Consider the following 15640-nt stretch of genomic DNA (forward strand, 5'->3'; position numbering starts at 1 on the left):
AGGTAAGGCAACAATTCTCCAAATATTTGAGCTTTCACATGGTATCAGAGCCTAAGTGACCAACGTCTGATCCCAATGGCCTTCTCCTCCTCTGCTCTTGTTCCATCCCCACCCACCTCTCTTACTCCTCACTCCTTTATCACCATCAAGCTAAGTCGTGACAACTACTTACTCTGGCATGCCCAAATTGTTCCCTACCTTAAAGGCACTCGTCTATTCGGCTATGTTGATGGCTCACTACCGGACCCACCTACTTATATTTCTGAAAGTGACAACTCAACCCAAATCATCCTAAATCCCGCCTTTCACTCTTGGCACCTTCAAGATCAACTCATCCTGTGTGTCCTTATCTCCTCCCTCACGAAAAAAAATCTATCTCATGTAGTTAAGTGCACCACCTCGCGCAAAATATGGCTTGCACTACAACACATGTTTTCCTCCACCTCTCATGCCCGGATCACCAATATACACTTTCAGCTCGCTACTCTAAAAAAAGCCAACCTCTCAATTGTTGATTATTTCCAGCAATTTACCAACCTCACTAATACCCTTGCTGCTGTTGATCAACCATTAAACAATTATGAGCTTGTTTCTTTTCTTCTTGCAGGCCTTGGACCGGATTATGACTCCTTTGTCACATCTATTACTAGTAGAGTTCAACCTCTATCCATTGAAGACCTCTATGGTCATCTCCTTGCTTATGAAAAGCGATTGGAGCAGCATCAAGCCACAGTTGATCTAACTGTCGCCAATGCCAATTTCACATCCCGCAACACCACAAATCGTGGTGGTCATGACAATCGTTGCGGCTCTCCAAGCCACAATGGACGAGGCAATTATCAGAACTCACCATCTCGAAACAATCGAGGTAGGGGGCGTGGTCAAAGTTCTTCATCCTCTTCCAACAACTCTCGTCCCGTTTGCCAAGTTTGCAACAAAATGGGTCATGTGGCATTGGATTGTTATTATAGGTATGATGAATTGTATTAGCGGGATTCCTCTCAAGGCCAAGCATATGTATCAACTTCCCAAATTTCGACTAGTGCAACTTGGTACTTGGACTTGAGTGCTACACATCATATTACTTCGGAACTTGCCAATCTGAATATTAAAGCTGAAGAATACTCAGGATCTGACACAATTCATGTAGGCAATGGTAATGATCTTCTTATTCATCATATTGGAACCACTCAAATTTCCACTCCCTCACTTAAAATTCAACTCAATAATGTGTTACATGTTCCCCATATTTGCAAAAATCTGCTCTCTGTCCAGCGCTTCACCAAAGATACTAATACATTTTTTGAATTCCACCCATCTTATTTTCTTTTGAAGGATGGAGCTACAAGGAAGCTATTGCTCCAAGGCCCAAGTAACCATGGACTTTATCAAATTTCAGCCACCAAAAATAAAAGTGTTCCGTCTGCTTTCTCAAGTGAACACTCCACTCTCTCCTTATGACATGCTCGTATGGGTCATCCTTCGTTTCAAATTGTTCATCGCATCCTTTGTTAAATGCAAGTCCCAATACATCACCCCTTCATCTCTCAAAAATGCTCTGCTTGCTTGTGTTCAAAGAGTCGGCAATTATCCTTTTCCCTTTCTTTAACTCAAGTTACAGAACCTTTAGCATTGATCTATACCGATGTATGGGGCCCTGCTCCTATTTGTTCAAACACTGGCAATAAATATTATGTTTCTTTTTTGGATGCATTTAGCAAATATTCATGGCTTTATCCCATTCCTTTAAAAAGTGATGTTAGTTGTATTTTTCTCAAATTTCAATCATATGTTGAATGATATTTTAATACCAAAATCAAAGCTGTGCAATCTGATTGGGGCGGTAAATATCGCTCGCTCCATAAAATTTTTCAAGATTAAGGTATCGTTCATGTATTTCTTGCCCTCATATGCACCAACAAAATGGTGCTATTGAGCGCAAACATCGCCACATAGTGGAGATAGGCCTTGCCTTATTATCCCAAGCAAATGTTCCTCAACATTTTTGGGACGATGCTTTTCTCACGGCCTATTACTTAATTAATCGAATGCCCACTCCCACACTTCAAAATTGTACTCCATATGAGGTTCTTTTCAAATCGCCACCCGACTACACTTTTCTCAAGATTTTTGGTTGCACTTGTTGGCCTAACCTTTGGCCATACAATGCAAAAAAATTCCAACCTTGTTCTCTCTCGTGTGTCTTCCTTGGATATAGTCCTTTACACAAAGGATATAAGTGTCTCCATGTTCCCTCTCGTCGTGTTTATATATCTCGTGATGTGCAATTTGATGAATTTAATTTCCCTTTCAATAACAGCACAATGTGCCACTCTCCTCCATCTCAATTCCATCATGGTCATATTCTGAGTCTATCAGATACAAGGGTCTTGACAGCAGCAGCTTCTCAAAGTCATCCCTCAATGGACCATACAAACACTCCTCACCACAGCTAGCTCCCAAGCGAAACAAATACAATCAGTCCAAAGCTCTCCGTAACCTCACCTCATGCCACCGACCAACCTCTTCTCTGCACTTAGAAAACTCAAAAAAGTTCGACAATTTTATTTCAGAAAACCCAACCTCTTCTTTGCACTCAAACCACTCTTCTCCATCCACCACTGATGCCCAAATATCCTCAGTACACCCAAAGATCACCCAGTCCAAAAATAATATCCAAAAACCCAAACATCTTCCTGAAGACATGATCCGATACCCAATCCCAAGAGCTCTCCTTACCGAATCATCCCAACAGCCTACCGAACCTACCTGTTATACCACAACCATCAAAGATCCACTATGGCACCAAGAAATGAATGTTGAATTTGATGCATTGCTTCATAATCAAACATGGACACTGGTTCCTCCTAATTCAACTTCTAATATAGTTGGCTCCAAATGGGTGTTTCGAATCAAAAGAAATGCGGATGGTACTATCAAACGCTATAAAGCGCGTCTTGTCGCCAAATGCTATCACCAACAACTAGGTATTGATTTTGGTGAAACATTTAGCCCTGTTGTCAAGCCTACAATGGTACGTACTGTTCTTTCCTTAGCTATATCGGCTGGTTGGGCTATTCATCAAATCGATATTCAAAATGCCTTCTTACATAGGAATTTATCAGAGGAAGTATATATCTCTCAGCCCCCTGGTTTTTTTCATTCCCAATACCCAAACCATGTATGTAAATTACAAAAAGCTTTGTATGGTCTCAAACAAGCCCCCCAAGCTTGGTTTGTTAGACACAGCAACAAGCTTCTTGATCTCGGTTTTAAAGGTACTCGGTCCGACACTTCCTTGTTTGTTTATACATCCTCTGCGGTCAGAATATTTATGCTTATATATGTGGATGATACTCTCATCACAAGCAATAAATGGCCAGCTATTGATGATTTGCTATCCGCTTTACCCAATGACTTTACTATTAAAAATCTAGGTCCTCTACATTTTTTTCTTGGTGTTGAAATGATTCAAAATTCCAAGGGCTTCATTTTATCTCAGCATCGATATATCATGGATATCCTGAAACGTACCAATATGCTAGAAGCAAAATCGGTTCAGACTCCTATGGCCACAGCAACAACACTCTAGGCTTATGAAGGTGAAGCATTTTCGGACCCAACACTTTACAGAAGCACTATTGGTGCTCTTTAACATCTCTGCATCACCAGACCAGATATAGCATTCATGGTTCAGAAGCTTTCTCAGTTTCTTCACAAGCCCACAATCCTCCATTGGCAATCAACCAAGCGCTTGCTACGCTACCTCAAGCACACCATGGATTTTGGTCTCCAATTTCACAAGTCGCACTCCCTTTCACTACAAGCCTACTCCGATGCGGATTAGGCTAGAAGTAGGGATGATCGACGCTCCACAGGTGGCTACTGTGTTTTTCTTGGGGGCAATCTAATTTCTTGGAGTTGTAAGAAGCAAGCTACTATAGCATGATCAAGCACCGAAGCTAAATACAAAGCATTAGCAAATACCGCGACTGAGATCACATGGTTATGTTCTCTTCTGACTGAACTCGAGATGCATCCCTCTACAACTCCAATTCTTTGGTGTGACAATATTGGCCCCATATATTTATCCTCAAATCTAGTTTTTCATGCTCGAACCAAACATGTTGAGATAGATTTTCATTTTGTTAGAGACATGGTGACTCGTGGTACATTAGACATCCACTTCATTTCTACCAGAGATCAGATCGCTAATATCTTTACCAAGCCACTATCTTCCTCTCAGTTCTCTCTTCTTCGTGACAAGCTAAACATTGTATCTGCACAGTTAAGCTTGAGGGGCGTGTTAGAGACTTATCAACAGCAACAACCAATGACTCTTCACAAAGCAGTTACACGAAGATCCATTCAAATATTTCCGAGGATTCTTGATATGCAGTAACACGAAGATCAGTTCAAATATTTTCCAAGATTCTTGATTGTTTGTTTAGATATATAGTCGGTTTCCATTCAAATGTTTAAATTCAAACGTATTCCTTAGATCCTATCTTTCCATGATTCAGTTGTAACAAGAATATATTTTACACCTCTATAAATACACGCTTATACCTGTGTTTAAGGTAAGGTAGCAATTCTCCAAATATTTGAGCTTTCACTCACTCTCTCTCTCTCTCTCTCTCTCTCTCTCGAGTTCTGTATTTGCTTCCTTCCTTCTTCGATTACGATACAAAAAATGAATACGATTTTTGAGAAGGTTTCTTTTGGGGTTATGCATTTCTTTGCTTCTGATCATACATTTCTTTGCTTATAATCTAATAAACGCTTGTCATGTGGTGAGTGAATTGCCTCATGTACCAGATCTTCATTGAGATTATTAAATCTTATGATGCTGCATTTTCTTGGTTCTTGGAGGTCTCATCCGCAACTTCGAATGCAGGCAAGGTTGAAGGCTTCTACTAAGTTTTAGTGATTGGAATTGGGAAAAGGATTTGGTGTAGGCCATGGGAGTGGTTAAAAAGGAGGAGTTCAAGGCAGATGAACCCCAAGAAGCTGGAGTCTATTTTTTCTACATTCTTTAACAGTTGTTCTGATACACCTACTCTGGGATCTGTCTATGTTCAATGCAACAGCCCCCATCAGTTTTAGAATCACCATTACCAACAACAAATGAAATCTGGTTTGATGCGTTACCGATTTGCTCCGAGTTCCTCCTTCGCAAATTTCGTTGATGATGAACAGTATCTCCACGTTCAGTCTTCGAATCCTAAGGCTGAGAGATTCATTGTGTAGTTCATGGCCGGAGATTCGTCTTCGCTGCATAAGATTCATATGACAACTCTGGCAACCACCACACGCTGTTCACAACCACCACACACCTACACACACACTAACTCACACACTCGCACACATACTAACTCACTTACTAGCTCATATACTAACTCACTCATTAACTCACACACTAATGCACTCACTAACTCACACATATGAACTCACTCACTCACTAACTCACTAACTCACACACTTGCACACACATTCACACATTCTACTAACATGTGTTTACACACATTTACACTCATTGTTAACACACAACACACACTTTAACACCCATTGTTACACACACTTATACACGCACTATTAACACACACCAACACCCACAATTGAACGCATTATACACACACCTTAACACACACATTTATACACATATACACACACTTTAACACACACTCATGCACACACTTTAACACACACTCATGCACACACACTTTTACACACACTCATGCACACACTCTAAACACACAACCCACACACTTACACACATACTCTTACACACACTTTTACACACACAGCAACACACACATTAACACACACCACCATATACGGCTACATGTGCCAAGATTAGGGCGATCAATGCCCTTGATCTCGACTTCCCAAAGCGGTTGTAGCTAAATAAATATAGAGAAGTTGATTAGCCAATTGTCGCGAGATTTTGTGATATTCGTCGACGAATCCGCCTCCCGAGCTTCTTACATTTTTTATTCGCTTTGATATATCATTTTTCTTTCTTGCTTATATTTGTGCTAATGGATGTTCTGGTGTTGATTAGATGTTTCGCCGTCGGTGCCTGACATAATCCTAAGCTATATTAAGTAAATTTATGTTTATTGTTATTTAATATTTTTGTTGTGTGCTCATATTTGTTGATTATTGTTGCATTATTCAATACCGTTATCATGATTTATTATTTTTGCCGTAATGGTTGTTACTTTTTCATTTTTAATTTAGGCTTTTTATTGTTGTATTATTTAATTTTGTATATTCATATTCGCCATTGTTATATATTTTTACTTATTTATTCATTTAGGTTTGTTATGGTTGTATTATTTGAGTATGTATATTAATGTTCATTATTGTTATATATTTTGTGGTTTACTCATTTAGGACCTGATCACACTATTTAATTTTTTTCATATTCATATTGATCCTAGGATTTGATTGGTTTTCGTATTGTTATTATGTTATTTCGTGTCCATAATTTGTTTTGTATTTTTTTCCATGTTTGTTTGTAGCACACTTAGCTTCCAGGGTTTGATTCATTGTCATGTTTGCTTATTCAACTGTATACTCAGACAATTTGTTAAAAGGTTGTTGGAATTTAATTTGGGATAGTCATTAATTAATTAGGTACCGTTTGTAAGAACGGGTGTGTAAGTGGTGCTAATACCTTTTCCTCACATAACCGAACTCCTGAATCCTACTTTGGTATATGCAGACCATTCTACCTTTAATTGGATAGTAATCATGTGTTCTAACCACATTCCAAAAGGTTAGTGGCGACTCCAACATCCATTTTTCACAAAAATATCAAAACACTTTTTATTCGCCCACCCTGGGGCACCTTTTGCTCCTAGGAACGTAGTGACAGAAAGACCTCGAGCGAGAGTGCGGGGAGAGATACATTGAGCGAATTGGTGAGGGAGAGAGAGTTGGTGAAAGAGAGGGATTAATGTGTGTGTGTGTGTGTGTGTGTGAGAGAGAGAGAGAGAGAGAGAGAGAGAGAGAGAGAGAGAGAGAGAGAGAGAGAGAGAGAGATGAGGAGAGGGAGAGAAAGGTAAGAAGAGAGTTAGTGAAAATCTAGAAGAGTCCTCCTCAATCTTGTAGCTCCTAGAGACTTTATAGAATATGAAACATAGGGAATAGTGAGACAAAAAAAAAAGGGGAGAAAAATAGGGGAAGTGAGGAGATATATATATATATATATATATATATATATAAAATTTTTTAAGAGGATTTTAAGAATTTTAGAAGAGTGGGGGTTAGTGGGTGAGTAAAAATAGGAAGTGGGAGATTAAAAAGAGTTTTTTTTTTTATAAAAAATTTATTCAAAAAAACTAGAGAAAATTGGACCAAAATAGGTTTGGGAGGCTAAAGACAGCCCCTAGGCAAAACGATATCATTTTGAGGATTTTTTCTTATTTTTTATATCAATTTTCAATTTTTTTGAGCTAAAAAAACAAAAGGTAAAACAAAATGACACCGTTTTCCCAAGTCGAGCGTGTTGAATCAGGTGTAATCCCAAAAGGGGGGGTAAATTGGGTATTTAAAAAATTCTAAGGCACTTAGTTACCTCTTAAACTCTTCTTCAAAATTTACCAGCAACTTCTTGTTACTCAATTATGTATGTGTACGACTATTCAATCTATGCATGCAATATACACAATTTAAATGCAATGCTGAAAATAAAGAGTGAAGGGAAGAGAGAGGGCAAACACAGTTTTACGAGGTTCAGTCAACTTGGCCTACGTCCTCGGCTTGAGCAACCACTCAAGGATTTACTAAAACCCTGCTCCTTAAAGTGGTACGGAGCTTCCCTTACAATCCGCTGCTTACAAGAGGCACAACTTCCTCCTACTCCACTGCTTAATAAGAGGTACAGCTCTCTCCTCACACAGCGGTTCACACACCGAACCGTGTATACAATAGAATCTGGAAAACAACACACAAAACAATGCTTCTAACAAAAGTTTGTGAGTACAATTCAATTTCCTAGCACATTAACATATGATATAACTTGAAACTCATGAATGTATGAAAAACGATATAATCGTTTTATGTATGATATGCTTCAACACACAAATCCCTATTTAACCACAACTTCCAAGTAAAGAGATATTTGAAATGCCTTGGAGTCAACTAGGGTTCTTGATTCACTTTGTAAAGATGCACAAGTATGTTTGATGTGAGCTAGTTAAAAAAAAACTTTGTCTTGACTACAAACTCAATCAAAATCACAAAGTTTTAGTTGATGTATTCAATCACAATTTGAGTATATTAATTTTTAGAAAATATCCTTCAATTAATTGTATGGTTATAAGTACCAAGGAAATCTAATCAAGTTTTAATATATCTAAAATATAAATCTTTTAGAAAACACACACTTAAATCAAATAATGATCTTGTTTAAAATAGTTATGTATATGTATAGATACTTTCAAGATCACATTTTTAATCAAACTAGGTTTTTCAATAATAAGCTCTTTGAAAAATATATGTATATTTTTATGCTCTTGAATCAAAATTCAATCAACCAAGTTAAATAACCTTTCTCAAGTAATGATCTCTTCAAAAATTAATTTTTATACGAAAAAGCACACTCAAGATCAAAACTTTTCCAATGCTAGTAAAAAACAAGCAATGAGATGAGATGAAAAGTTCGTAAGACTAATAACTTGAAAAATCAAACCTCAATACTAGATTGAAGTACAGAAGAGTAAACAAGTTCCCTTTGAGAATCTGAGTTGATTTTCCCAAGCTTGAAGAATAGAGATTGAAGTGTAGGCAATCGTATAGCACTAGGAGTAGATTTTCAATGTTCTTGCAATAAGGTGTGTTCTTCTCTTTCTTGTGTGTCTAACCTATGTTCTAGGGTTTAGATATTCAGAATATATAGTATATTAACCTTAGGAATGATCTTAGCCTTTGGATAAATAAAATAGCTCGCGAGTCTTTTTAATCAAAATCTGAATTTTAAGTTTCGTGCAGGTTCAGGCAACCGAAGTGGGGTTCAAGCTCTTGAAGTGACAACATCAGGCGCCTGAGGTTCTAGGGTTAGGCGACCGAAGTACCTATGCCAGGTTCTGTCTTTCCCATTTAATTCTTCAGGCTACCAAAGAAATTCTTCAGGCGCCTGAGGTTGAGTTCAGGCTACCGAAGTCCCCTTTTTCTCAAATTTTCTTTTCTAATTTAAAATTATATATTGTTCCTTTTCTTGGGTCTTTTATAAAATATATTTTTCATGATTTTAAGAACATTTCTAAGTCCATGAGAGTTTCCTAATGATGTACATGAAATGCATGAATCCTAAAATCATTCTAAGTTATATTGAGTCTCAAATTAAATCATATGAAAATGTAAGCACATGAGTTCTAAATACCCATTCCCAAAATATTCTTGAACATTTCCGCTTGCATCTTAATTCTCATACTCTTTGAGTTCAATGGTGTATTTTAAAATGTATCAGCTTTACTTTATGGCTTCCATGGCTCGTTATCTTTCCGTGAATGCTTAGTGTAAGTCCTGTTCATGAATTCAATGCGCAGATCAAATATCAAGTGATTTGTCATTATCAAAATAGGATTAGACTCGTAGAGTCAACAGGGCGTGTGCTCGCACGTATATGCGTGGTCCGCCACGCTTGTGCGCATGCTGCTACATGCTAGACCCAATTTTTTCTTTATAATTTTTTTTTTGTTTTTTCCTTTTTAAAAAATAAACTAAAATAAAAATCCAAAATTACTAACAAAACCCCAAAATAAATATTATAAATAAATAATAAATAAATCAAAAAATGAGATTTTCTTGGTTTTCATGCTCCGAAAATCCAAAATTTATTCGATCGCTTCTTATCCTTTTGGACTGCTTTGAATTGCCTGAAACAGTAAAAATTAGTCAAAGAGAAGCGGAAGCACCTAAAATGTGTTGGGAAATCTTCTCGATTTTCATGTCGAAACTCAAAATTTGCTCGAGATGCTCTTAACCCTTTCAAACTACTCAGAATCACCCAAGACAGTCCAAATTGATCAACAAGGAGTGGAAGTGTCCAAAATTACTAACAAAACCCCAAAATAAATAATATAAATAAATAATAAATAAATCAAAAAAGGAGATTTTCTCAGTTTTCATGCTCTGAAAATCCAAAATTTATTCGGATCGCTTCTTACCCTTTTGGACTGCTTTGAATTGCCTGATATGGTAAAATTAGTTAAAGTGAAGCAGAAGCACCCGAAATTTGTGGGCAATCTTCTTGATTTTCATGTCAAGACTCATAATTTGCTCGGGATGCTCCTCAATTGTAAATTTTAGTTACGGATATCATTTTTTAGATTAATTTGAAGGGTCAAATAAATAATTTTCTAGCCATTAAAATTACAATTGTAGTTGTTTAAATGGTTGATTTATTTCCATATTTTATTTTTTAGTTTTAAGTATTTAAAACTATGAATTAAGTCATAGCACTTTGACATGCCTATTCTCCTTACACATTTTCCTTGTGCCTGCCATATTCTTTATTGAGATTGCAGCTGGTGGAGTCGTCGGCAGCCGCACCAACCGGGTGCTTAAGCTAAATTTTGAGCTGTAGTAGGCAGAAAATGGCAACCACCTTCACCTACATTACCCACCTTGGTTGACTTGCACCCCCCATCTCATGCTATATAAATGTGATGGGTGCTGTGTTGTATGAGAGTGTGGAAATGTGTTTGTAGAGTAGAGCTACGTGCATGAGTGTGTGAGGTAGAACAGAGTGTTTCGAGAGAGAGAAAGAAAGAGTTGAGTTGAAGGCAATAACCCCCTCCTCTTTGTATTAGTCTCCCAGTTATAGTGAATTGGTGCATGCTCCATGGACGTAGGTCGATTCGACCGAACCACGTAAATTCGGTGTTCCATTTTTGTTATTTATTTTTACCAGTGTGTGATTGTTGCTTCTAGATCCACCCCAACAATTGGTATTAGAGCAAGGTTGTAGAAAAATTGCCAGATTGGAGAAAAATTCCTAGATTGGAGCCTCTGTCTAGTGTCTCAAAACTCAGTTTTGAGGCCACCATTGCATTCCTCTTGTTGATATGAAGCCAACGGTGGTAACTAGAACTCGAACAGAGCTCAGAAGACATTGCACGCACCTCAATGCACCATCGACGGTTGGACGCAATAGCCACGCACCCTCACGCGCCGAAAGGTGATTGGCAGGTGTCCCCACGCGCCCCCCAAAGTTTGGAGAGCACACTCACGTGCCTGTATGCACCAGTAAACTCCCGGCGAGCTGAAGGAAGAAGATGACGATGTTAGAGTGACGTCAGCGTCCGTATCAATCGTCCGTGATAGTGCAGAGTCAGCGTCCACGTTAGCTCTAGCAGCGGCACGTGTCACCCAGTCACTGGCCTAGTGTCCGAGTCAATAGTCTACGTCAGCTGCCATGTTAGTGGGCCCACACCACGTTAGTAACTAGGTCCCATAGTGACACATCAAAAGATGGGCCCTATGGTGCAACGTCAGAAGGGAATATTTCGTCAAAATTGACCGAGGTTTGACTAGGCATTTCAGAGCTATTTTGGGTCCATTTTTCGAACGACTTGAACCATTTCTAAGGTTTTTGACTGTTCTGGATCCAACCGTGCTCTCCATTTGAGCTAATTTAATCTCTAGATCAACGAATCGAGATGTCAAATGAAAAGAGCTCACAAATCGAGATGTTTGACAACACGAACTTTGGTTTCTGGAAAATGCAGATTGAAGACTACTTGTTTGGTAAGGAGTTGCACATACCATTGAAGGAGAAGACATAATCCATAAAGGAGAACGAGTGGGAGTTGCTTGACCGATAAGCTCTCGGAGCTATCAGAATGATGTTGGTAAAGTCTGTTGCCTTCAACATCAAGCACTTGACAACCACCAAGTCCCTTATGAATGTGCCATCCATTATGTATGAGCTGCCATCAGCCGCTAATAAGGTACACTTGATGAAAAAATTATTTACCATGAGTATCTCTCTACAGGTGAAAGTTTTAGTAGACATCTGTATAATTTCAACGAACTATCGGATCAACTCACCTCGATTGGAATTACATTTAACAGTGAGATCTGTGCTTTACCGATTCTTAGTCAGCTACCTGAGAGTTGGAAAGGTATTGTTACTGCGATCAGTAGCTCCGCAGGAAAATCAAAGTTGAAATACGATGAGGTCATCAACATGATTTTGACGAAAGAGATTAGAATGCAGTCGAACAATTCCTCCACTTCAAGTTCAGTCTTGAACGTTAAAAGATGAGGAAAAGGAAGCGGGCATGGACGATCAAACAATCGCGACATATCTAGGACTAGGCGGTTTAGATCCAGAAATCCTAGAGGTTCCCAGGGCACAAAGAACATTGAGTGCTGGAGCTATGAAAAGGCAAAACATTTCATAAACCAGTGCAAAAGTTTGAGAAAGGAATTTAAGGCGAAAATAGAAGAAAATCTCTTCTCTTCCTCAGGAGAAAAAGATATTATTTGCTGAATACAAAAATTACACATCGTTTGCAAACCAAGCATATACATTATCTATTATTTACGTGATTGAGATATCCTGCTGATTGATATCCTTGAGGCTTGCTTGACATCTTTGTGTGAACACGATTGATTGAATATTTTGAGAAATAAAGATTGTTTGTTGACACTCTCACGCACTCATTACACTAATAGAAAATATTTAAGAGTTGAAATATTAGACCACACTGAACTTACATATTAAATCATTTGTGGTGTATGTGACTGAGCGCATTTGGGTACATATCTGCTTTACAAGAAAGCACAATCACTGTACCGATATTATTTGTTTTCAAATCTGTTGTATTTCTAGGCACGGGCTTGAAGAGGGAGACTAGCCCTTTTGAAATAGTCCCAGATTGACTTAGACCTGGTTAGGAAAGTTAGGTGCACCATCCTATTAAGGTGTAGGTTGAGGTCAGCCCCGTTAATTGACTTGGTTGTAAAGGTTAAGATCAGTCCTGTGCTAATTGACCTGATTGTGATTGGTGCCGCTCCACCCATTAAGTGAGCTATTAGTGGAATCATCGGATTTGCGTGCTTGAGGTGGGGACATAGACACAGTTGGCCGAACCCCGATAACATATCGTGTGCCTTGTTTATATTTCTGCATTTTATATTTATCACACATGTATGTTTTGGCATGAATGATGCGCTTGATTTAAATTTCCGCACTTTATATTATTGGCGCATTTGGAATTGCATAGAAAGACCCTAGGTTGTATTATACGGGTATTTCGTTTAACCTAGGAGATAAATTTTAAAATTTCACTTCACCCCCCCTCTTATGAATACACCAATTCTAACAATTGGTATTAGAGCATCGTTGCACTTAACTTAAACGTTTTTGCAAAAAGATCGCAATGACTCAAATTGGTGTATCCTCATTTGGTGAGGGTCAGTCACCTTTCAGTCCTCCTCTGTTTTGTGGTGTTGATTACACCACTTGGAAAATTAGAATGAGCATTTTTATAAAATCAATGAACTAGAGGTCTTGGCAGGTGATTGTAAACGGAATTTGTATGCCTGTAGAAAATGATATTAATTCGATGCATGCAAATTCATATGCCGTAGACATGTTATATTGTGCTTTATACTCTCATATTTTTCATGAATTTATAGCATGTAGAAATGCGAGGGAGATCTGGGTTGAGCTGGAAAAGAGATATGGAGAGACCTAGGAAAAGGAAACCATCACTCCAAAGATATCATGTTCAGATGATCAGGGAGTGGTAAGTAATAGGGATAGTGCGTCAACAAAACATGAGGTATATGGTTCTCACTCTGGCTCGTTTGAGGATTCATGTGTTGAATGTTGTGTTGCTACATGTGCTAAATCATCTATTGAATACCATGATAATCCTGTTGATGATGCGTGTGATGATTCTTATGCTGAATGCTATGTTGTGTCATATGATGAATCATCTAATATTCCCTATGATAATACTGTTGAGATTGCATGCTATGATTCATGTAATAATTATGATATATCTTATGATGAATCATGCATTGAATTCACTATTGAAAGCATGTCTTCAAAGAAAGAACTAGAATGTACTTTATCCAAAATGCATAAGCTTCTAGTTCATACGTCTAAGCATAAAATACTTTTGAAGAATGAGAAAAAAGGAATAGCAAAACAATTAAATGAGTTAGAAAATTATCATGCTATTCTTGAAAAGAAAAAGATTGAGAAAATATTGAAAATTATATGCTTGGAGAAAGAAACGCATGATTATTCTAGATTTACACTCAAATTTATAAGTGAGAAGAATAATCATAATAAATCCTTAGAGATTAAAAATAAAAATCTTTTCAAAAAGGATCTAGGAGTATCACATAATTCCCACTATCATGTCTTAACAAGAAATAATAAGGATTGTAAGCATATCCTTTCACGCATTTACAAAATCTGCTTACATTATAAAAGAAAAGGACACAATCGATTTATTTTCTCATCCATAAGTGCCAGAGGGTTAGAAAAAAAATGATGTGGGTAATCATGAAAGCAAACCCCTTAGGATCTGAAGAAGATTGGAGTTAAATAGAGATAACTTAACTATTTTCTGTTTTCTTAGATCTTAGGATTAGGTTTAGGGGGTTGTGATGACTGTAGGTGTGGGAAGTGATTGTTGCTTAAAATGAAAATCTTAGTATACACACTCACTGAACTATCTTATTATACTAAGACCCTTTATCCACTTCCAAATGGACATGGCATCTATGCCTTGTACTTAATTCTAAATGCTTAACCCATGCTAACATGAAAATCATAAAGTTAAGCAACTGTTGTCGTTTGCACAAAATTGATTGTTAGGGTTCTATCTTATATCATATATCACTATACCCTAAACTCACTTTTGAATATGAAAAGCCTAAATCAAAATCAAGTCATCACTCTAGGGTTAAAGCACTATTGATCATAAATGACTAATATATATTAAGTGTTTCTCATAGCTACAACGAAAGTAGAGGTATCCATTAGGGGATTGGTCCCCTTGAGTTTAAATCTTAGAACCTTTAATTTTGGATTAATCGCTCCATAGGAAATCTTTACCAAACCACGATCATATCAGGTATAGATTCATCATTTTCTTGGTTTGTATCATTGTTCTAAATTGTGATAATATTTATAGGATACTTTCCATTCTCCGAAGATCATTGTTCAAGAAAATTCAAATACTCATAAATGCTCTTTGCCTAAGCGATTGGACATATCCACTTCCGTGAAAATATCTTGAGTCATGTCCACTTATATTGAATACTCTTCGAACTTAATAGAAATTATAATCCTTAAGAGTATTTAATCTACTTCACACACATAGCTCTCAAAACGTTAAGTCATATCCTTTAGAGCTTCATATCCTTAGATATGAGTTGAATGACTATGTTGGTTGCAGCAGGTCTCAATCTAGATAAGTGCACAAAATTCAAGTAGACCTATGCACATTCAGTTTAAATTGAAAGCCATTCCAACTTGTGCCTCTCACACGCATTGAGATTCATAAGAAAAGAGGCAGACATGGGCTTATCATCTCAACAAATATTCATTATGACTTTCTGGTCCAATAAGCCTAAAGCATTCACCGCCAAGATATAATCA

The 15640-nt window shown here is 37.5% G+C and overlaps 1 non-coding gene across 1 annotated transcript; it reads left to right on the forward strand.

Moving 5' to 3' along the window:
* Window positions 1–5894: 5894 nt before the first annotated feature.
* On the forward strand, window positions 5895–5992 carry LOC131147441 (small nucleolar RNA snoR109). The gene has a single exon (XR_009134820.1). It is a non-coding gene; the product is annotated as a small nucleolar RNA snoR109 (small nucleolar RNA).
* Window positions 5993–15640: the final 9648 nt, after the last annotated feature.

Source organism: Malania oleifera, chromosome 1, assembly GCF_029873635.1.
Source record: "Malania oleifera isolate guangnan ecotype guangnan chromosome 1, ASM2987363v1, whole genome shotgun sequence".
Lineage (NCBI taxonomy): Eukaryota > Viridiplantae > Streptophyta > Magnoliopsida > Santalales > Ximeniaceae > Malania > Malania oleifera.